The sequence below is a fragment of the Eschrichtius robustus genome, chromosome 2 (assembly GCF_028021215.1).
Source record: "Eschrichtius robustus isolate mEscRob2 chromosome 2, mEscRob2.pri, whole genome shotgun sequence".
NCBI lineage: Eukaryota > Metazoa > Chordata > Mammalia > Artiodactyla > Eschrichtiidae > Eschrichtius > Eschrichtius robustus.
Genome location: NC_090825.1, coordinates 150,735,600 through 150,755,614, shown reverse-complemented (window position 1 = coordinate 150,755,614; position 20,015 = coordinate 150,735,600). Strand labels below are relative to the sequence as shown.

At 40.1% G+C, this 20,015-nt stretch overlaps 1 pseudogene; it reads left to right on the top strand.

Moving 5' to 3' along the window:
• Positions 1–243: 243 nt before the first annotated feature.
• Positions 244–3,384, top strand: LOC137758616 (UDP-N-acetylglucosamine--peptide N-acetylglucosaminyltransferase 110 kDa subunit pseudogene; annotated as a pseudogene).
• Positions 3,385–20,015: the final 16,631 nt, after the last annotated feature.

The following is a 20,015-nucleotide window of genomic DNA, read 5'->3' as shown; positions in this document are numbered from 1 at the left end:
AACTTTAGAACCATCTTATCAATTAAAAAAGACTTCATTGTGATTTTTTCAAGACCGTGAGACATAGATGGCCAACCAGAGTTCCTAAGGTTCAGTGTATGTAACTGTTGCCGCCGCTTAAGCCTGCCAAAGCAGTGGTATGGCTGCTGCCCTTGTATTTGCTACCTCTAGAAACATTCTTGCCAGTAGTGGCAGCAGCGGGACTCAATTACCCTCTTTTCACACTCCCTCCAGAAGCTCCAGATGGCGTCTTCCGTGGGCAACGTGGCCGACAGCACAGACCCAACGAAACGTATGCTTTCCTTCCAAGGGTTAGCAGAGTTGACACATCGAGCCTATCAGGCGGGAGATTTTGAGGCAGCTGAGAGACACTGCATGCAGCTCTGGAGACAAGAGCCAGACAATACTGGTGTACTTTTATTACTTTCATCTATACACTTCCGGTGTCGAAGGCTGGACGGATCTGCCCACTTTAGTACTCTGGCAATTAAAAAGAACCCTCTCCTGGCAGAAGCCTATTCGAATTTGGGGAATGTGTACAAGGAAAGCGGGCAGTTGCAGGAAGCAATCGAGCATTACCGGCATGCGTTGCGTCTCAAACCAGATTTCATCGATGGTTATATTAACCTGGCAGCCGCTTTGGTAGCAGCAGGCGACATGGGCGGGGCAGTACAAGCTTACGCCTCCGCTCTTCAGTACAATCCTGATCTGTACTGTGTTTGCAGTGACCTGGGGAACCTGCTCAAAGCCCTGGGTCGCTTGGAAGAAGCCAAGGCATGTTATTTGAAAGCAATTGAGACGCAACCGAACTTTGCAGTAGCTTGGAGTAACCTTGGCTGTGTTTTCAATGCACAAGGGGAGATTTGGCTTGCAATTCATCACTTTGAAAAGGCTGTCACCCATGACCCCAATTTTCTGGATGCTTATATCAATTTAGGAAATGTCTTCAAAGAGGCACGGATTTTTGAACGAGCTGTGGCAGCTTACCTTCGTGCCCTAAGCTTGAGTCCAAATCATGCAGTGGTACATGGCAGCCTGGCTTGTGTATACTATGAGCAAGGCCTGATAGATCTGGCAATAGACACCTACAGGCGAGCTATTGAATTGCAACCACACTTCCCGGACGCTTACTGCAACCTAGCCAACGCTCTCAAAGAGAAGGGCAGTGTTGCCGAAGCAGAAGATTGTTATAATACAGCTCTGTGGCTGTGTCCCACCCATGCAGACTCTCTGAATAACCTAGCCAATATCAAGCGAGAACAGGGAAACATTGAAGAGGCAGTTCGCTTGTATTGTAAAGCATTAGAAGTCTTCCCAGAGTTTGCTGCTGTCCATTCAAATTTAGCAAGTGTATTGCAGCAGCAGGGAAGAGTGCAGGAAGCTCTGATGCATTATAAGGAGGCTATTCGAATCAGTCCTACCTTTGCTGAGGCCTACTGTAATATGGGAAACACTCTAACGGGGATGCAGGATGTTCAGGGAGCCTTGCAGTGTTATACACGTGCCATTCAGATTAACCCTGCATTGGCGGATGCCCACAGCAATCTGGCTTCCATTCACAAGGATTCAGGGAATATTCCAGAAGCAATTGCTTCTTATCGCACTGCTCTGAAGCTTCAACCTGACTTTCCTGACGCTTATTGTAATCTGGCTCATTGCCTGCAGATTGTCTGTGACTGGACAGACTATGATGAGCGCATGAAGAGGTTGGTCAGCGTTGTGGCTGACCAGTTAGAGAAGAACAGGTTGCCTTCTGTGCAGCCTCATCACAGCATGTTATATCCTCTTCCTCACGGCGTCAGGAAGGCTATTGCCGAGAGGCATGGGCACCTCTGCCTGGATAACATCAATGTCCTTCACAAACCACCGTATGAACATCCAAAGGACTTGAAGCTCAGTGATGGTCGACTGCGTGTAGGATACGTGAGTTCTGACTTTGGGAACCATCCTACTTCTCATCTTATGCAGTCTATTCCAGGCATGCACAATCGTGATAAATTTGAGGTATTCTGTTATGCCCTGAGCCCAGATGATGGCACAAACTTCCGAGCGAAGGTGATGGCAGAAGCCGATCATTTCGTTGATCTTTCTCAGATTCCATGCGATGGAAAAGCAGCTGATCGCATCCATCAAGATGGTATACACATCCTCGTAAATATGAATGGTTATACCAGGGGTGCTCGAACTGAACTCTTTGCTCTCAGGCCAGCTCCTATTCAGGCAATGTGGCTGGGGTACCCTGGGACTAGTGGCGCGCTTTTCATGGATTATATCATCACTGATCGGGAAACTTCACCTGCTGAAGTTGCTGAGCAGTATTCTGAGAAACTGGCTTATATGCCCCATACTTTCTTTATTGGTGATCATGCTAATATGTTCCCTCACCTGAAGGAAAAAGCAGTCATCGATTTTAAGTCCAATGGGCACATTTATGACAATCGAATTGTGCTGAATGGCATCGACCTCAAAGCATTTCTTGATAGTCTACCAGATGTGAAAATTGTCAAGATGAAATGTCCTGATGGGGGAAACAACACAGACAGCAGTAATATAGCTCTCAATATGCCTGTCATTCCTATGAATACGATTGCAGAAGCAGTTATTGAAATGATTAACAGAGGACAAATTCAGATAACAATTAATGGATTCAGTATTAGCAATGGACTGGCAACTACCCAGATCAACAATAAGGCTGCCACTGGAGAGGAGGTTCCCCGTACCATTGTTGTAACCACACGTTCTCAGTATGGGTTACCGGAAGATGCTATTGTGTACTGTAACTTTAATCAGCTATATAAAATTGACCCATCTACTTTGCAGATGTGGGCAAATATTCTGAAGCGTGTTCCCAATAGCATACTGTGGCTGTTGCGTTTCCCAGCAGTAGGAGAACCTAATATTCAACAGTATGCGCAAAATATGGGCCTTCCCCAGAACCGTATCATTTTTTCACCTGTTGCTCCTAAAGAGGAACATGTTCGGAGAGGCCAGCTGGCTGATGTCTGCTTGGACACTCCACTCTGTAATGGACACACCACAGGGATGGATGTCCTTTGGTCGGGGACACCCATGGTGACTATGCCAGGAGAGACTCTTGCTTCCCGAGTTGCAGCTTCCCAGCTCACTTGTTTAGGCTGTCTTGAGCTTGTTGCTAAAAATAGACAAGAGTATGAAGACATAGCTGTGAAACTGGGAACTGATCTAGAATACCTGAAGAGAATTCGTGGCAAAGTCTGGAAGCAGAGAATATCTAGCCCTCTGTTCAACACCAAACAATACACACTGGAACTAGAGCGCCTCTATCTACAGATGTGGGAGCATTATGCAGCTGGCAACAAACCTGATCACATGATGAAGCCTGTTGAAGTCACTGAGTCGGCCTAAATAATGACTGTGTGCGCAGGAGAATTACCCCTGTACCTGAGCCTCAACCTTCTGGGGGAAAGGGAACTAGATACGTTACTTTGTACTTACCTTTGTAGCAATATCATGTTGCAGATGGGTGACAGACAGTGATAACAGATAGCACAGCCAGACTTGCTTCCTGCATGATCATGACAGGGAGACACACAAGAGATGGGAGACTGCTGTTCCACAAGGAGTCTCCGTAGAATTTTGCGGCAGCCAGGTGTTGCCTAAGTCTGGAAGGTCTGATCTCCCTTGGTCTTCCATGGGATGGGTGGTTAGTGTGGAGGGGAGATAGAGATTGCCCAGTCTTCTGAATTAAGTTTTTCTTTATATTTGGGGTATTGGAGCTATTAAAAATGTTTGGTTTCAGGTTTTATTCATGTGACGTGTATATGATTCTTTTGAGATAAGGTTTTAAGCTAAAATATTCCTTGTTTTAGTTTCTGAACTCTACAGACAAATGGGGACTTTGCTGGTGTAGTCTTTTTATAGGTTTTATAAACCACTTGAGCCTATATCAGTCATTTTAGTGTCTGACATGTTTGGAACTATCAGTGCTTTGTTGGTTTATGGCTTAAATTCTTTTTCTGGTCCGTTTCCTTCTTCCCTTCCCCCCACTTTAAACATTTTCCTGTATCTTGGCTAACAAAAAACCAAGACTGATTCAAAGCCTCCCAGAGTGTTTCTCTTAAACGCATCATTTGGTGCCAAATGAAGATTCTTAGGAGTGATTATTAATTATGAAGGGCACAGTTGTGGTACTGTCACTGATGATAATAGTAATGGATTTTTGGCCTAGAGTTTTGACCTACTTCACCAGTGTTTTACCGTTGACTGCCCCTCTATGCTGCTTCCAAAAGTGATAGTGTGTGATAAGATTTTTACTTTCACTTATAAAGTTTGTTTTCTTTTTTAAAGTGAGTCCTGTTCTTCCTTTTTCTTTCACCAGAAATGAAATCCCAGGTAAGTACAAGTACTCAAACATTTGATCAGTAAGTCACAGTTATCTCCAGTACATTAAATAACTTTCATCAAAAAACATGTTATAGGTAAAAAGCTCTGGAGGACCTGCTATGTATATGATTATTATGTTTCAGACCTTCTAGGGTGTTATATATAATAACTTGTCTTCTGGACGTGATCTTGAAGTCTTTATGGATTCAACCTCAGTAGTAGCGAACTGCACTGCTACTTGGTTTGGAGTATAAATTAGACTTTAGCCCTCCTGGAGGTTGAGTTTTTGGTATTAAAAACCATAGGAATGAAAAAAAAAACCATAGGAATGAAATTATTGTATTTCAACAAAGGATTGAGGGCTTGAGGCTTAAAGAAGCCAACATATGAATATATGTTTTTATCTTGCTGTACTGCACATATGCTGTCTAGTAACAGATATTTTGTCTGCTAGTAGTGTTCTAGATTCTGTCTTTCCAAAGCGCTGGGCAGTGCATCTATTCTGTAGTTGCATCTGATGCCTGAATGTATCCTAGCTGACAAATGATTGATTAATAAGAAATTGAATTTCGGAAAGATTTGTACTGTTAACCAAAATCTGAACAAGGAGTCTCAAATGTAATTCTTAGCCAGAATTACATGTTAATGAACGACTTAACAGTGTAAATCAAGGAACATCAGTGTAGGGATTTCTTTTAATTTATTTTTTACCTGCTTGAAAGAATCAGTTAAAGGTTGCCAGCTTGGTTGCAGATGAACGGACGTTTGAAGTTCACCACACTACTTCATGTGGAATAGGAGAATAGACTTCCAGCGCCCTCAAGGCTGTGACCTTGCAGCCATTTTACATAGCACAGCATCCCCCTAGAGGGATGAACCTTTCCCTGCCCGAAAAGTAGCCGCTCTGGTTGAAGCTTTGCTTATTGTAACAGGCTTTTGTTTCCAGGTAACATGTCTGTGGAAGGCTTAATTCTGAATAGAGATATAGATATTACTGGAAACTAATTGTTTTTTCTATTATACTCTGCTTTATCAAAAAAGTAAAACATTTACATTGTGCTACAGAAATTCAGATGTTGTCTTGCAATCTTTAAACAATAAATGAATGATTTGCCCTTAAAAACAAAAAACAAAAAACAAAAAAACTTCATTGTGATTTTGTTTGGGATTATTTTAATCCTGTAAATTAAATGGGAAAGAAGTTAAATCTTTATTATATTGCCTTTTAGCCAGAAACTTGATAGATAAATAGATAAATCCATTTATCTTCAAATCTCATTTTTAACTCTAATAAAAGTGTAACCATTTTCTTCAAATAATATGTTAATGTATTTTGTGAAGGTAGTTTCCAAACATTTTATATTTACATTCTTCTTTCTGATGTTTCTTAGATATTCTTTGCTACTCTTTCTCTGACTTTTTTTGGTATAATAGTAATATATGTTTCTGGCAGAAAAAAATGAGAAGAAATCAAGAGAAAACAACCTAAATATAATTCTAATAGTCAACACCCAGATTCCAATACAGTTAACTTTTTGGTGTACTCACTAAATGCTTTTTATATTCTTATGTATGTGTATTTTTATATTTCTTATGTAAATGAGATATCATACTGTTCTGTAACTTCTTTCATCTACTATACAAGGAACATCTCATGTCAGTGTATGCACTTCATTGCTGGATGCTATTCTGTTATACAGATGTACCTTAATTTATTTAACCAGACCTTTACTGGGGACCTTTGTTGTTGTTTCTAACTTTCCAGCATGAAATCATTCTGTGATAAAGCTCTTTTTACCTCCTCAATTCCAAAGAGCCTTGACATTTTATTAAGTATCGGATATATACAAAAGAATATTTATAAAATAAATGTTTAAGGATAAAAAAAGTAACAATGACATGATCACTTGTGCACCTACTGTCCCATTTAAGACATAGAACATTTAAGCCCCTATGTGTCCCTCTCCAATCCCATCCTTCCTAATCATTCTATATATATATATATATATATATGTGTGTGTGTGTGTGTGTGTGTATGTATATATACATATATATGTATGTATATATGATTTTTGCATGCTTTTGAACTTCATATAATTGGAATTTACCATATGGGTCTTTCTGGGACATACTTTTTCCACTTAATAACATGTTCCTGAGATGCATCCATGTTGTTGCAAATAACTACAGTTTATTCATGTTTATTTCTGTATAGTATTCAATTATATGAATATATCAGAATTTTACTCCATTCTACTGTTGGTGAATATCTTGGTTGTTTCTAGTTTTTGCTCTTACAGATATGCTACTATGAACATCTTGTACCTACCGCCCACTACATGTGTACAAGAGTTTCTCTAGGCCAAACATCAGAGAGTAGAATTGCTGAGTCAAAAGGCATGCATACCTTCAACCTAATAGATAATGCAAATTATCTTCAAAAATGGTTGAAATAAATTTACTCTCCCACAAACACTGTATAAGAATTCAGTGGTTCCACATCTCTAATTCTTGGTATTCCACATTGAAAAATTTCTGTCAAGCTGATGAGATTGAAATAATATGCCACTGTGGTTTTAATTTGCATTTCCCTGATTACAAATGAAGTTGAACATATTTTCATATGTTATTTTACCATTTGTGTTCTCTCTTCAGTGATATGCCCAGTCAAATCTTTTTCCCCTTTAAAATAAATTAGGTTGTAGTTTTCTGAATGGCTTATAGTTTTTATATGGTCTGGATACTAACCCTTTGTCATATGGGTATAGCAAATACCCTCTCCCAGTGTGTGACTCACCTTTTCACTTCTGTTATGGTATATCTTGATGAACAGAAGTTCTTCATTTTAATGTAATTGACTTTAATAGTAATTTACTTTACTCCCTGTGCTTTTCTGTCTCGCTTCAGAGATTCTTCTCATCCGTTAATTGAAAAGGGCATTTTCTTTTATTACTTTCAAAAAGTTTAAAAACTCTACCTAATTTTGAGTCTTTTAGACACCTAGAACTGATTTTTGGCATGTGGTGTGAGGTAGGGGTTCAGATACCTTCTTTTCTATATGAATACCCAGTTGTCTCAGGATCAGTTATTTATAGCTCATACTTTCTCAACTGATTTTCAGTGTCCGTTCTGATACACTTGAGAATCAACGTGCCAAGTTCCACTATCCATTCCTCAATGCCCACCAGTCAAAATAAATACTTTGTTGGGATTTTAAATGTAATAAAAGAAATCTATGGATCAATTGGAAAAGCAATGACAACTTTATAATATTGAATTTTCCTACCCATAAACATAGTATCTCTTTCCATTTATTTAAATTTCCTTTGATTTCTCTCAGTCATTTTATGATTTTCTGTATATAGGTCTTACTCATATTTTGTTAAATCTCTTCCTAGGTAATTCATATTTTTGATACTACTGTAAATGGCATCTGTCTTTTTATTACACGTTCTAATTTTTTGTTGCTGGTATATAGAAATGCATTTTTAAAATATTGACCTTATAAGTATCAATTTTACTAAAAAAAATCTTAATTCTGTTTTTATGTATAGGAAAATTTTTAAAGTGGGGGGAAGGGAAGAAGGAAACGGACCAGAAAAAGAATTTAAGCCATAAACCAACAAAGCACTGATAGTTCCAAACATGTCAGACACTAAAATGACTGATATAGGCTCAAGTGGTTTATAAAACCTATAAAAAGACTACACCAGCAAAGTCCCCTTCTTTAATATGTATTTTTATGTATATGTAAAAATCTTATCTCCTGCAGATGACTCCCTAATTTCTGCTCTCTAATCATTATAAACTGTATATAAATTTTATACTATCTGATATTTCCAACACCTGATTGACTTTTTGTGGGTGATGTGAGTTGCTTGTTATTTTGTTGGGTCTCGCTCATGATGCTTTTCTTTTCTAATTGTGAATTCATATTTCTATGGGAATTCTTTGAAGCCTAGATAGAAGGGAGTTCATTTAAAAAGGATCTGCATGTGTTTCTGCCAGATGCTCATGGGTACTACTGAAGGAGGGCCACTTTAAACTAAATTCTCAGCTTGAAGGTTTTCCAGACCACCCAGGTAGCGCAACTCTGGCAACAAAACTCACACGTGAGGGCTAGCTTGTACTTAGAAACTTTCAGGAAAGATTTTTCTTCTCCTTTACCAGCGCCAAATTTTAACATAAGCAAATGTCCTTGTTGTCTGCAGTGGGGGCAATTTTATTTCTAGTATACCCTTTCGAGCTTTATGTAGGATTGTCTTTTATGCTGCCCTCTTTGGGCTGGACCTAGGCTTTGTCAACTATCATCCATATTTCACAAGGCTGTGAACACTGGATCTCAAGATCCCCTGATTTGTCAAAAGTCCTCAGTGCAAAGGCCATTATCAGTGCCTGGGTCATCTCACTTGGGCCTTGCTTTGAATTCCTTTTGGCCTTACTTTATTAGCAGGTCACTGATGCATTTAAAAATATATATATTTCTATATTTTATTCATTGTTTTTAGTTATTCTCAATGGGAAGTTTGTGAAGGGCATGTAGTTTGCTAAGCACCCCCACCTCACTTCAGCTACAATTTCTCATATCCTAGATCTTTCATTTCCAATATCTATTTCACCTCCTAAATCTCAATTTCAAATATCTTCTCTGTGGCCATCATCTCCTATCTTTGCGTGCCTCTAATTTACCAGTCCCACCTTAACAATTCTCCAGCCCTATTAGGACTCCCAATTCAATCACCCCCAAATATTCACTGGCCCTTTACTCAGGTTCTTCCTCATCCACATTAGAGTCTACGCTAGGTCTCTGTGTTGCAAAATACAATAAAAATAGTGCCTTCTGTACTTGTGCCATGCTATGGTACTGACTTTGTGTTTCATCATCATAATCACTCCTTTATACACACCCTCCATGTCTTTTTTTTTTTTTAAGTTTCATTAGGTCCCATTTGTTTATTTTTGTTTTTATTTCCATTTCTCTAGGAGGTGGATCAAAAAAGATCTTGCTGTGATTTATGTCAAAGAGTGTTCTTCCTATGTTTTCCTCTAAGAGTTTTATAGTGTCCAGTCTTACATTTAGGTGTCGAATCCATTTTGAGTTTATTTTTGTGTATGGTGTTAGGGAGTATTCTAATTTCATTCTTTTCCATGTAGCTGTCCAGTTTTCCCAGCACCACTTATTGAAGAGACTGTCTTTTCTCCATTGTATATCTTTGCCTCCTTTGTCATAGATTAGTTGACCATAGGTGCGTGGGTTTATCTCTGGGCTTTCTATCTTGTTCCATTGATCTATGTTTCTGTTTTTGTGCCAGTACCATATTGTCTTGATTACTGTAGCTTTGTAGTATAGTCTGAAGTCAGGGAGTCTGATTGCTCCAGCTCCGTTTTTTTCCCTCAAGACTGCTTTGGCTATTCGGGGTCTTTTGTGTCTCCATACAAATTTTAAGATGATTTGTTCTAGTTCCGTAAAAAATGCAATTGGTAATTTGATAGGGATTGCATTGAATCTGTAGATTGCTTTGGGTAGTATAGTCATTTTCACAATGTTGATTCTTCCAATCCAAGAACATGGTATATCTCTCCATCTGTTGGTATCATCTTTAATTTCTTTCATCAGTGTCTTATAGTTTTCTGCATACAGGTCTTTTGTCTCCCTAGGTAGGTGTATTCCTAGGTATTTTATTCTTTTTGTTGCAATGGTAAATGGGAGTGTTTCCATAATTTCTCTTTCAGATTTTTCATCATTAGTGTATAGGAATGCAAGAGATTTCTGTGCATTAATTTTGTATCCTGCAACTTTACCATATTCATTAATTAGCTCTAGCAGTTTTCTGGTGGCAGTTTTAGGATTCTCTATGTATAGTATCATGTCATCTGCCAACAGTGACAGTTTTACTTCTTCTTTTCCAATTTGTATTCGTTTTATTTCTTTTTCTTCTCTGATTGCCGTGGCTAGGACTTCCAGAACTATGTTGAATAATAATGGTGAGAGTGGACATCCTTGTCTCGTTCCTGATCTTAGAGGAAATGCTTTCAGTTTTTCACCATTGAGAATGATGTTTGCTGTGGGTTTGTCATATATGGCCTTTATTATGTTGAGGTAGGTTCCTTCTATGCCCACTTTCTGGAGAGTTTTTATCATAAATGGGTGTTGAATTTTGTCAAAAGCTTTTTCTGCATCTATTGAGATGATCATATGGTTTTTCTTCTTCAACTTGTTAATATGGTATATCACATTTTGCGTATATTGAAGAATCCTTGCATCCCTGGGATAAATCCCACTTGATCGTGGTGTATGATCCTTTTAATGTGTTCTAGGATTCTGTTTGCTAGTATTTTGTTAAGGATTTTTGCATCTATATTCATCAGTGCTATTGGTCTGTAATTTTCTTTTTTTGTAGTGTCTTTGTCTGGTTTTGGGATCAGGGTGATGGTGGCCTCATAGAATGTGTTTGGGAGTGTTCCTTCCTCTGCAATTTTTTGGAAGAGTTTGAGAAGGATAGGTGTTAGCTCTTCTCTAAATTTTTGATAGAATTCACCTGTGAAGCCATCTGGTCCTGGACTTTTGTTTGTTGGAAGATTTTTAATCACAGTTTCAATTCCATTACTTGTGATTGGTCTGTTCATATTTTCTGTTTCTTCCTGGTTCAGTCTTGGAAGGTTATACCTTTGTAAGAATTTGTCCATTTCTTCCAGGTTGTCCATTTTATTGGCATAAAGTTGCTTGTAGTAGTTTCTTCGGATGCTTTGTATTTCTGCGGTGTCTGTTGTAACTTCTCCTTTTTCATTTCTGATTTTATTGATTTGAGTCCTCTCCCTCTTTTTGTTGATGAGTCTGGCTAATGGCTTATCGATTTTGTTTATCTTCTCAAAGAACCAGCTTTTAGTTTTATTGATCTTTGCTATTCTTTTCTTTGTTTCTATTTCATTTATTTCCGCTCTGATCTTTATGATTTCTTTCCTTCTGTAAACTTTGGGTTTTGTTTGTTCTTCTTTCTCTAGTTTCTTTAGGTGTAAGGTTAGATTGTTTACTTGAGATTTTTCTTTTTTCTTTTGTTAGGCTTGTATAGCTATAAACTTCCCTCTTAGAACTGCTTTTGCTGCATCCCATAGGTTTTGGGTCGTTGTGTTTTCATTGGCATTTGCCTCTAGGTATTTTTTGATTTCCTCTTTGATTTCTTCAGTGATCTCTTGGTTATTTAGTAACGTATTGTTTAGCCTCCATGTCTTTGTGTGTTTTACGTTTTTTTCCCTGTAATTCATTTCTAATCTCATAGCATTGTGGTCGGAAAAGATGTTTGATATGATTTCAATTTTCTTAAATTTACTGAGGCTTGATTTGTGACCCAAGACGTGATCTATCCTGGAGAATGTTCCGTGCACACTTGAGAAGAACGTGTAATCTGCTGTTTTTGGATGGAATGTCCTATAAATATCAATTAAATCTATCTGGTCTATTGTGTCATTTAAAGCTTCTGTTTCCTTATTTATTTTCATATTGGATGATCTGTCCATTGGTGTAAGTGAGGTGTTAATGTCCCCCACTATTGGGCTTCCCTGGTGGCACAGTGGTTGGGAGTCCGCCTGCCAATGCAGGGGACATGGGTTCGTGTGCCGGTCCGGGAAGATCCCACATGCCGTGGAGCGGCTAGGCCCGTGAGCCACAACTACTGAGCCTGCACGTCTGGAGCCTGTGCTCTGCAATGGGAGAGGCCGCGACAGTGAAAGGCCCACGCACCGCGATGAAGAGTGGCCCCCGCTCGCCGCAACTGGAGAAAGCCCTCGCACAGAAACGAAGACCCAACACAGCCAAAATAAATAAATAAATAAATATATTTAAAGTCCCCCACTATGACTGTGTTACTGTCAATTTCCTCTTTTATAGCTGTTAGCAGTCGCCTTATGTACTGAGGTGCTCCTATGTTGGGTGCATATATATTTATAATTGTTATATCTTCTTCTTGGATCGATCCCTTGATCATTATGTAGTGTCCTTCCTTGTCTCTTGTAACATTCTTTACTTTAAAGTCTATTTTATCTGATATGAGTATAGCTACTCCAGCTCTCTTTTAATTTCCATTTGCATGGAATATCTTTTTCCATCCCCTCACTTTCAGTCTGTATGTGTCCCTAGGTCTGAAGTGGGTCTCTTGTTGACAGCATATATATGGGTCTTGTTTTTGTATCCATTCAGCAAGCCTGTGTCTTTTGGTTGGAGCATTTAATCCATTCACGTTTATGGTAATTATTGATATGTATGTTCCTATGACCATTTTCTTAATTGTTTTGGGTTTGTTTTTGTAGGTCCTTTTCTTCTCTTGTGTTTCCCACTTAGAGAAGTTCCTTTAGCACTAGTTGTAGAGCTGGTTTGGTGGTGCTGAATTCTCTTAGCTTTTGCTTGTCTGTAAAGCTTTTGATTTCTCCATCAAATCTAAATGAGATCCTTGCTGGGTAGAGTAATCTTGGTTGTAGGTTCTTCCCTTTCATCACTTTAAGTATATCATGCCACTCCCTTCTGGCTTGTAGAGTTTCTGCTGAGAAATCAGCTGTTAAGCTTATGGGAGTTCCCTTGTATGTTATTTGTCGTTTTTCCCTTGCTGCTTTCAATAATTTTTCTTTGCCTTTAATTTTTGCCACTTTGATTACTATGTGTCTTGGCGTGTTTCTCCTTGGGATTATCCTGTATGGGACTCTCTGCGCTCCCTGAACTTGGGTGGCTATTTCCTTTCCCATTGTAGGGAAGTTTTCGACTATAATCTCTTCAAATATTTTCTCTGGTCTTTTCTCTCTCTCTTCTCCTTCTGGGACCCCTATAATGTGAATGTTGTTGCGTTTAATGTTGTCCCAGAGGTCTCTTAGGCTGTCTTCATTTCTTTTCATTCTTTTTTCTTTAGTCTGTTCCACAGCAGTGAATTCCACCATTCTGTCTTCCAGGTCACTTATCCGTTCTTCTGCTTCAGTTATTCTGCTATTGATTCCTTCTAGTGTAGTTTTCATTTCAGTTATTGTATTGGTCATCTCTGTTTGTTTGTTCTTTAATTCTTCTAGGTCTTTGTTAAACATTTCTTGCATCTTCTCGGTCTTTGTCTCCATTCTTATTCCGAGGTCCTGGATCATCTTCACTATCATTATTCTGAATTCTTTTTCTGGAAGGTTGCCTATCTCCACTTCATTTAGTTGTTTTTCTGGGTTTTTTTCTTGTTCCTTCATCTGGTAAACAGCCCTCTGCCTTTTCATCTTGTCTATCTTTCTGTAAATGTGGTTTTTGTTCCACAGGCTGCAGGATTGTAGTTTTTCTTGCTTCTGCTGTCTGCTCTCTCACCCTCCATGTCTTTATTTTTTTTTTCTTCCTGCTTCTCTCATCTGATCTGGCACAGTTATTGAGTAAACCCACATTTATCTGCCTACTCTGTACCTAGTTCTGGAGGAAAACAAGCAACTAGGCTAACTGGTTTCCTTCTAAATGTATGTGGCTTCAGGATGTAGAGAAATCCTTCTGTATTCCTCTAGTCAGTTCTCTCCACCACCTTTCAAAGCAGCTTCTCTCTGCAAATCCCCAGCCTTCCCTGACCCTGGCCCCCTTTCTCAGTTGATGGCTTCCCTTATTCCATGGAGACATCCTCATCCACTCACCACCAAACTCCAGGCATGTTTAATAGATGCTCATCTTTTCCTCTTGTGACTTCAGATGAACTCTCCATGTTCACATCTAGGGCCATCCTTTCCACTTGTGCACAGGATCCCACCCCCTTTTTCTCCCCTCCACCCCTATCAGTGGTTCTCTGTCATTCTGACTCTCCTCCTGCTCTGAGAATGAACACATCCTGTCAGATTTTTTTTTTTCTTAACATAAGAGACAACTTCTTCTGGGAAGATGAAGTTGATGTACTTTCCCATATTCCTCCAGCTAAGTGAAACTAACACCCTTGGACATTACATATAAAAGAAACATAAGAAGGCTGAAAGGTAGAGAGAGGAAGGCAGATCAGCTAGGGACTTTGAGACCTGAGGAATGACACATGGTTAGTTCCTACCTTGTTTGTTTGTTTACCTCATATATCCCAGACTTGGAGCTGAAGAAGCTAGCAACCTGCAAACGCCAACAGGCACAGACAAAAAAAAAAAAAAAACAAAAAACCTTCAACCAAAGCGTGCTCTGCTTAGCCAGAGAACCAGGAATAGGTCAGCCTAGTGAAATAGAAAATTTTTAGAATTATCTAAGCAGCTCTACTCCAGCCAAAAACCACAGAAAAAAAAAAAAAAAAACAAAAACTGTGGCCCCACTCCCACCCATGCCAGCCAAGTCCTAGAGGGGAGACTAGACTTCAGCCTTCCGCTAGGCTGTACCAAGGCACCCCAACACACCTGCCAAGGTGGCGGCAGAGAAGGATACATAGGGAGCTGGGATTTTCATCCCCAACAGGCATGAATGATACACACTCTCCTCCCTCCCCTCTCCACAGTACCAGTGGAGACCACACGGGGAGCCTGGACTTCCACCCCCACTGGCAGTAACAAGGCCTCTCTCCCCATCCCAGATGGGGTACTGCCAGAGAAGGCCTAGGGGAGCTTCAGGGCTTTTGCCACCACCCGGCGGTAACGAGGCACTTCTGCCCCTCCCATCCAGGAAGGCATCCGTGAAGGCCTCGTGAGAAGCTGGCACTCCCACACCTGCCCAGCAGTAATGAGGAGCTCACAGCTGTAAGAGAGCGTACACTTTGCCTTCTAGGTCACTGTGTAACCCCAGTGCCTGGAATGACAGGGGCTAGTTGCATGATCTCGCTCAAATCACTCATCCCTTCGGTGTCGCAATTTGTTCCTCTGTAAAATGAGAATGAAAATAATAGCATCTACCTGTAGGTTGCTGTGAGGATTAAATGAGTCCATACATATAAAGCTCCTAGAATAGAAAGTGTTAGCCATTGCTGCTGCTGCTGGCATTGTCATTATTCACTCCTTACTGATTTATGTGCCTCTTAAAATATAGCTTTAGCCGTATCCCATGAGTTTTGATTTGTAGTGTTTTCATTATTTTTATTTTCTAAATATTCTATGATTGCAATCATATTTCCCCTTTTATGCCCAAGAGATATAGAGAAGGGTATTTTTGAATTTCCAAGTGGGTGGGAAATTTTTGTTTAAATGTTCCTAATTTATAGTTTTATTGCTCTGTGGTCAGAGAATGTCTGTGCACTTTGTGCTTTAGGAGATTTGTTGATGTTTTCTTTATAGTCTAGTAGATGATCTATATTAAAAAATAAGTTCTTCAATTAAAATAGTTTTTCCCCTTTTCCTCATTGTGAAGGATACATCTTATCCCTAGCCTAAAACCTGGAAACATACTTTCCAACACACCAAACTAGACAGTTAAATGAAATAAAAGCATCAATCATGTTGAGTTAACATGCTTTATTCCCATTCAATTTGCAGTAAGCACACATTGCAAAGTTCCCCAGAGGGAGAGAAATGGGAGCAGGCATACTCAGACTTCAGGTGTGATTGGTTAGTTGTTCTTCTGCTGTCTCTTTTCTCCCTCTAATTTTTTTCTTGTAAAGAAGGCATTTAATTCTAGTTGTCGCAGATTGTAATTTCCATAAGTGGCCACAGCAATATTTCTGACCCCACATGCTGTTCCAGGACCTTGCCACTTCCCGTCAAGAGGTGAAGTCTATTCCCTTCCCCTTGAACTGGAGTAGAACTTTATGACTGCCCCAACAAAAAGAGGATGGGGTGGATGTCATGTTGCATGACTTCCCAGCTGGGTCATAAATGGCAATATAGCCTCTGCCTGACTGTCTCGTGATGCCCACTCTTGGAAGCCAGTCACCATGTTGTGAGGAAGCTCAGGCTACATAGAGAGGCTGCTTGTAGGTGTTGAGGTCCCAGCAATAGCCACCATCAGTCAGCAGACGTGTGAGTGAGTGAGTGAGTGAGTCTTCAGGGGATCTTAGCCCCAAGTCATCTCCACAGCCCCTGTCTGAATTGTGACCCACAGACCCTATAAGCATTATAAACAGTTGTTTTACCTCATTGATTTGTAGGGTAATTTGGTCCTCAGCTATAGTAACCGTATCTCTAAGGATACAGTGACCCCAGCTAATCAGAACATTCCAACTTGAAGGTGGGTGTTATAATGAGAAAAACATTAGACTAGGACTTGGGAGACCTAGGTCATAGGCTGGATTAACTCATAATTGACCTTAGGACCTTGAACATATCATGTAACCTTTCTGAGTCCTAACATTTGAACCTTTTAGGCCCCTTCAAGTTCTGCCATTAATTAAGGCCTTGATAGAGAACAATATGAAAAGGTTTCATATTGGAAATACTCGATCTCTTGAGTGACTGCATATCTATATGTAATCAAGGACATTCTTGGTTTTACAGTTAACTCTCACAGGGAAATCTTATTTCCCTCCTTTCCAAACTATGGGAAAATTTTTCCAAAGTATTGACAGCAGAGAATAGGGTCATTTTTTATCAACCCAATTTTAGCATAAAATAAATTAGAAAGCTGGCTGGGCCTTTGCTGCAAAACGTGGGCTCCCCAGTCTCAGTTCATGGTAATATAGTAACCACTGCTTAGATTCTCGACTTTTATATTGTTCAGTCATCTTTGCCTGCTATTTTGGGTGTTCTTTGTTAGTTACCCGGTGACTTGCTGCCAGAATATGCTTACAGAGATTTTACTGTCTCTCTCTAGATTCAGCAGTTTGAGAACGTTAAATGTGCCTTGCAAAGCTAAATCTGCTATGGGATATATAAGGCTGGTCTCTCATCAGTTGTAATTCTCTGGTAGTTGCCTTGTTAAGAGGAGTCATCTATTATTCCACATACTACATTCCAGAAGAAGCTAAAGCAAGTGTTTAATGCATGCTTTCCAGGGCACAATACTGCACAGTCCCTAGAGTGTGATGACTTGGGACAGCTGCCCCAAGTCAATATTCAGGGGACCCAGCCATGCTGGCAGCTTGTCAGTGACTCAAGGAGCACCAGCTGGGGCCCTGTAACATGCTTGTACCACGCTCACAGAGAAACAGTTTTTTTTTTTTTTGAAATAAATTTATTTATTTATTATTTATTTTTGGCTGCGTGGGGTCTTCGTTGGTACGCGTGAGCTTTCTCTAGCTGTGGAGAGCGGGGGCTACTCTTTGTTGTGGTGTGTGGGCTTCTCATTGTGGTGGCTTCTCTTGTTGTGGAGCCCAGGCTTTAGCCATGCGGGCTTCAGTAGTTGTGGCACGTGGGCTCAGTAGTTGTGGCACATGGGCTCAGTTGCTCTGCGGCGTGTGGGATCTTCCCAGACTAGGGCTCAAACCCGTGTCCCCTGCATTGGTAGGCGGATTCTTAACAACTGCGCCACCAGGGAAGTCCTGAGAAACACTCTTCACTTGCCTCCCTTTCCTGGAGTCACCAGAATCACCGCCTATTCCCTTTGTACCCCAGCGTTCCCACCACAGAACAAGGTTAGTAGGTTACCTTCTGATATGAATTGTATCCTCCCTGTGAAGCAGTTGTTTCCTACGTCTGTTTAGGACACTTGCATTTTGTTATTTTAATGATGTGATATCATTAAATATTACATAAATTGATGAAATATGAAGACAAAGAAAAGAGTTGTTTCTAGTGAACAAGTCAAAAGCTTCCTAAAGTGTGAGCGATATAGCTGCAAAAGATTGTGGGAAAAACTCTAGAAGAATTCTGCAATCAGATCGCTTCCCCTTTATCTATAAGTTTTCATTCTCCTTTAAAGACACCCATACTTTAAATCTCAGTTAATGTTATGGGTGTTCTTTATTCAAGAGTGATGCCCTGTGCCAAAAGCCTTGCTCCTGTGTCAAAAGATTGGTCAACTTATATATGCTTGTTTTCAGTTAAACAAAATGTTTTTGGAAATTTTCATTTTTTGACTTGTTACTTTAACCTACTTTTTAACAGAGCAACACATGCTCCTGAGGAATAAGTTGGCTTGAATTGTACATAAATTCAGCTCATCTCTACTTTCTGTTTCATCACAACAAATAAAGAACTGTGCAGACTGCCCTTTCCTCCTGCCAAACTACAAACTGCCACTTTGTGATTTTGTTTTCACATCAAGGATACACTTCAGCTTTAGCCAGATCTCCCCAGGCCATTTCCCCCTCACTTTCCAGATTAATTCTAGAGGAATGTGATCTATTCCAGCCCCCACAAACCTCACTGGGATGGTTCTAAGTTCATGTACACAGGGAATCCTCTGCTATTTACCCCAATCTCAAAAGCTCCCCTACCCCTTGCCCCAGACAATTCCCTAGTACAGCACCTGGTTCCTTCTCTTCTTTGCTTCAACCAGGGTTTATTGGGCACCTACCACATGTCAGGCTCAGCGCCAGGTACTAGGTGTGCTGTAGTGAATAAAATGTGTTTACTTTATATTGTCAGCAACAGAACTGTAGTATGCGCAGAAGAGCAGTAGCTACGTCTTTTTGTCTTTTTTTTTTAATTGATAAATTTGTAAACGAATGAAGGAGAATTTCCGTAGCACTTTTGACTTGGGAAATTGTTAGTGTATGTCATTATGTATGCATTTATATATGGTCTGTATTTATTTGCATTTCTGTGGAAATTAAAAGGGCATGTAATACTTTAGTTTAAACCAGGGGCTAACAAACTTTTTCTGTAAGGGGGTCAGAGAGTAGATATTTTTGGTTTTGTGTCACAGGGTGTCTTTCACAAGTACTAAAATAAGTAAGCTGTTACAGCATAAAAACAGTCATCGATAATACATAAATGAATGGGAGTGGCTGGGTTCCAATACAATTTTTTTTGTAAAAACAGGCAGTAGCCCTAGTTTGCTGACCCCTGGAATCTATTAAAATACCTTACTGCTTCTCCTACTAGCAATTAAACTTGCTTAAGCCTCTTCCCTTTAAAAAAAAAAAAAATCCAAGTCCCACATCACTGCAAGAAGTTGTCTTGTACACACCATCTCTACCTCCCCACCTCTCATTCACCTCCAGTGCTAAACAGTCTGACCTCTGTGCTCACCGCCCACTGAAATTGCTCTTATCAAGGTCACCAACAATCTCTGTGCTGCTAAGTCCCTGAGAGTCCCTAGTCCTCTCTTTCTTACTCACTCTCTCCGCAGCTTAGAACACAGCCGGCCACTCCCTCCTCCTGGAAACACTCTCCGCTCTTAGCTTCCGAAACCTCACAGGATTCGTTTTCCTTGTACAATAGTAGCCACTCTTTCTGCCATCAAAGGCTCCTTTTCCTCTTGACAAACTCTAAATGGCAGAGTTGCTCAGGCCTCCATCCTGGGTTCTATTGTCTCTCCTTTGGGGATTCATCCACTCTTTAGCTTCAAATGATGTACTGAAAACTCCCACATTTATTTCTGCAGCCCACATCTTTCCCGCGTCCCTGCCTCACATATCCAACGGCCCTCGTGACATTTCAAATCTCTCAGGTGTCTTAAACATAAAGTGCTGAATAAATAAATGAGTTTCCCTGGTTGCCCAAGCAGAGCCCAGAGCCTAATCGCTAACCCCTCCATTTTGCTCACCTCACGCATTCCCCACATGTAAGCCTTCTCTTTCCTGACCATCTCCTGAATCTTTCCCTGGCTCTCTATACCAAATTCCCAGACTACTACAGTTCCGTCTGGTGCTGAAATA